Source organism: Odontomachus brunneus, unplaced genomic scaffold (genome assembly GCF_010583005.1).
Source record: "Odontomachus brunneus isolate Ranch 3 - 2012 unplaced genomic scaffold, Obru_v1 Obru_scaffold_002, whole genome shotgun sequence".
NCBI classification, from domain to species: domain Eukaryota; kingdom Metazoa; phylum Arthropoda; class Insecta; order Hymenoptera; family Formicidae; genus Odontomachus; species Odontomachus brunneus.
Window position 1 is genome coordinate 1,691,088 of NW_022639452.1, and position 4,613 is coordinate 1,695,700.

The 4,613-nt window shown below is 36.9% G+C and overlaps 1 protein-coding gene across 3 annotated transcripts in view; it reads left to right on the plus strand.

Annotated features, from left to right (window-relative positions):
• The window catches only part of LOC116843039, a 73,490-nt gene that overhangs the window by 17,294 nt on the left and 51,583 nt on the right, over positions 1 to 4,613 (plus strand). The gene's annotated exons all lie outside the window — the stretch shown is intronic.

The following is a 4,613-nucleotide window of genomic DNA, read 5'->3' on the forward strand; positions in this document are numbered from 1 at the left end:
GAGAGAGAGAGAGAGAGAGAGAGAGAGAGAGAGAGAGAGAGAGAGATTCGCGCTGCACTCCTGCGCGCCATATTCAATATCGAGTCATACCATCATAAGCGGCCGTCGATTTTGCCATTTTGAAATATAATTACAGCCCATTTCATGCGCTGTAAATGAAATGAGCTCGCGATATTTTTGATTGCTAACTGGAGCACGCTCGTATTACAGAGAATTAATTTCGTCGAAGCGTCTCTTAAACTCCTCCGTACGTTTGGCTGAAGCGTGTTTTCGCTCTCCAGCTGAAGATGAGGGGATTCATGTAGTACGTGGAGTCGATGTCGCCGGGACGATGAGTGTTGAATTTATTTTGAGTCGTCCCGCTCATGGAGAGTTCTCCTTATAACTCGGTCGTGTGCGCTTCTCTCAAGCGATTCCTGTCCTACGCGTCCCTTCTGCTAACTGGGAAAAGTGCCGTGAGCGCGAGCGTGATTTCGCGATCTATAATAACTCGCTTGACTCACAGGTTCCTACGCGGTGTTTCGTCACTATCATCGAAGAATCGCTCCGAAGATAGCAGCATATGCCTGTGATCGCCCCTCAAGCGTATCGAGAAAATCGGAGTGCTCGTTCGCTCGATCCATTACGTGCCGTTCCCTCGCAAATCTTTGTCGTGCTCGGGCCTTTGTTTATCCGCGAGCGAAACTGCAAATATCAGCAGCCGTCGCGTTCTCTCGCGTTCATATATTCGCGGGGTGCGGCGGAGCGGAAAAGTTGCAACATTTTTCTTCCTTTCGACAGATTTCGCGACGTGTCCGTCTCCAAACGGGGAGAATTTGTTTGTCCAGCAATTCTCAGAGGATTAATTGCACCGCCGAACACCGGATGAAGCTGCAGTTCTCGTCGAGAGAAAAAAATGTTGCCATTTTCCAGCTATGAATTCGGGGAATCTCTCAATTTGCCGCGATGTATCGCGACGGTCGTTTGAATTCATGCGAACGTAACGATACGTTTGTTACATGTACATCCGGAAAAATCATTTTTGTAACTTTTGGAACTTTTGGATTTGGACATTTTTCTATTTTAGACTTTGTTGTCGAAACGAAAGTTCGGCGCACCGGACATTTACAAGTAAACCTATCCAAAAGTTACACTCCGATTTCTTTCTAATTTGACACAAATGTAGAATTACAAAAAATATTTAGATCATATTTTTTCATTTTGGCCCACTTTGAGTTTCATGGGCAGTTTAGAATTTTTTAATGTTCTCACTTCTATCGTCAACAAGTGCAATAAAAATGCATAAGAAATAAAAATGAATACAAGACATAGTTAAATAATTTCAATAAAATCGGCATAGCTTAGACACGAACAATTCTAAATTTTTTTAGCCGAGATTCCAACCGAAATATTTCAAATCTGTGCTAAATTAGTCAAAAATGGTTCGAATCTCGGTCAAACCGAGAAATAATTTGTATAAATAATTTTTTTCCAACTTTTTACATATTTTGTTTAAACATCTTTATACACATAATCTATTATTATAATTAATTATTATATATTATATTATTATAAAATATACAAAAATAATTATTTTTCGTGTGAGGCCTATTTTGCTCGTAAATTTCGCTAGAAATATTGCAGATTTTGCTAGAAACGTAGCAAGTGTTTTGACAACACATTTCAGTTTCTAGCTCGTCCCGCAACATCGCGCGCTCTCTAATTCGTCACTCTTTTCTCTCATTAATCTCTCGAAATTTCACGTGGTTGTTTGAAAAATACTAGATACCTCTCGCTCAGGTTAATGATTGTTCCACCTGCTCGCCGCAGCACCATAGTGACTTGTCGGACACCCTATGTATCTTTTATGCTACCCATGTACATACCCACGTATATCGAGCCGCATGTAATACGGTCCCTTGGAACTCGGTTTACTCGTATCATCAACCTCTTAGGCTCGTCCTACCGTAATTAATGGCTTCATCCTGCCGTGCAAGTTGGCGAACGCACATTAAGGCGGGGAACAGTACTACTAGGTATGCGAACTCGAACCTCAGTGCTCGTTATCGCATATCTACCGCGAAAGACTTTGGACGCGCGGGAAATGTGCGTACTTACGTACGTGCGTACGCGTATGTATCTAATAAATCGCTAACTACGCCGGTCGTTAGATGCGCGTATGCGATGCAACTCTCGTTGCTGTTGGTTGCGCCGATACGAGAAAGATAACCTTCCATTCTCATGAAGAGCGTGAGAAGTAAAGCGCAGAGCGGGACCTTGGCAGAGATGTGTGGGTATGCGGAAGAAGCGAGATTTAGTAAAATTCTGCTGAGACATTCGCGCGATAGATTGCAGTTGAACACACTAATGTATAACCGATTGAAAATGAAGCGATCGCGCAGCTTGCTGGAAGCTAGTTATATGGCCCACTTGGACTCCTCTTAAACGCTCCAAATGGGCCATAATCAGGAAGCTAAAGATCGTTTCATTTACTACTAGGTACACATACAATAAGAGAAAAAATAAAAGTAGAATAAACTGTTGCTTTTATGAAAGGCAACGATGTTTTAGGAAAATATATATTTCTGCATTTGAAAGAAATTTTTCCTCAATATGAAAATATGTATATTAATACAAACAAATATATTATTAATATCTATTGAATAAATATTTCTTATTTTGAAATATTCTCTCTCTCTCTCTCTCTCTCTACATATATGTGTGTGTGTGTGTGTGTGTGTGTGTGTGTGTGTGTGTGTGTGTGTGTTGAGTTTCACGGGCAGTTTATAGCTTTTTAATGTTTTCACTTCTATCATCAAGTACAACAAAAATGCATAAGAAATAAAATTTAATACAAGATACAGTTAAATAATTTTAACAAAATCGGCATAGCTGGAACACGAACCATTCTAAATTTCTTTAGCCGAGATTCCAATCGAAATATTTCAAATTTGTGCTAAATTAATTAAAAATGGTTCGAATCTTGGTCAAACCGAAATCCGACAATTTTAATTAAAATTTTAACAAAGTCGGCATAGCTGGAACACGAATCATTCTAAATTTCTTTAGCCAAGATTTCAACCAAAATATTTCAAATCTCTACTAAATTAGTCAAAAATGGTTCGAATTTCGACCAAACCGAGAAATTTGCAAAAATAATTTCTTTCAACTTTTTACATGTTTTGTTTGAACATTTTATTATTTATACAAATAATTTTACACATTTGACTTCATATTCAATTTGACTTCATAGTCAAAAATGGTTCGAATTTCGATCAAACTGAGAAATTTGCAAAAATAATTTTTTTCAACTTTTTACATGTTTTGTTTGAACATTTTATTATTTATACAAATAATTTTACACATTTGACTTCATATTCAATTTGATTTCACAGTCAAAAATGGTTCGAATTTCGACCAAACCGAGAAATTTGCAAAAATAATTTTTTTCAATTTTTTATATGTTTTGTTTGAACATTTTATTATTTATATAAATAATTTTACACATTTGACTTCATATTCAATTTGACTTCATAGTCAAAAATGGTTCGAATTTCGATCAAACCGAGAAATTTTCAAAAATAATTTTTTTCTACTTTTTACATGTTTTGTTTGAACATTTTATTATTTATACAAATAATTTTACACATTTGACTTCATATTCAATTTGACTTCATAGTCAAAAATGGTTCGAATTTCGATCAAACCGAGAAATTTTCAAAAATAATTTTTTTCTACTTTTTACATGTTTTGTTTGAACATTTTATTATTTATACAAATAATTTTACACATTTGACTTCATATTCAATTTGACTTCATAGTCAAAAATGGTTCGAATTTCGATCAAACCGAGAAATTTTCAAAAATAATTTTTTTCTACTTTTTACATGTTTTGTTTGAACATTTTATTATTTATACAAATAATTTTACACATTTGACTTCATATTCATATTTGTAAAACTTGATATTTATATTCATATTCATATTCATAATCAGCAAAAACGCCTATATCTTGCATTCAATTTTATTATGTCTGTATATGTGTATGTATATCGCAAACGCGTCCGATATACACACAAAACGGGGAGAATTGAAAAAGAATGTACGAGTAAGATCCTTTGAAGGGAATTTCTGAAAAGAGTTAACTTCGCCGTTCAACAATTTCACATTTGCGCTCTCCATTTGCAGTCGATACGTCAGATAATGTTGCGCGATTTCTCCGTCGAGTCGAGACGGTTGTGGGCTTGATCATGTTTTACCTTGTCGGTAGTTCGATGGTTCTTTCTCTCCTTGTTTAAACGCATTAAAACAGATCGTCCATCGACGATCCCATTAACAATCCGATCGATCAAAACGCCTCAACGATGTAACGTCGAGTGGCTTTGTTTTATACATAACAGTCCTTTATTACAGTGCACGTATTACGAGACAGGCGAAGCAGTCGACTACCCTTCATCTCAATTTACCCGTAATTTTTTTCGCCACGTCTTTTTTTAGCACCTTCCCGGAGTCCCTTTTAACCCCGCGGCGCGAGAGGGTGAGAGGATGAGGGGATTACAGAGAGAGAGAGAGAGAGAGAGAGAGAGAGAGAGAGAGAGAGAGAGAGAGAGAGAGAGAGAGAGAGAGAGAGAGAG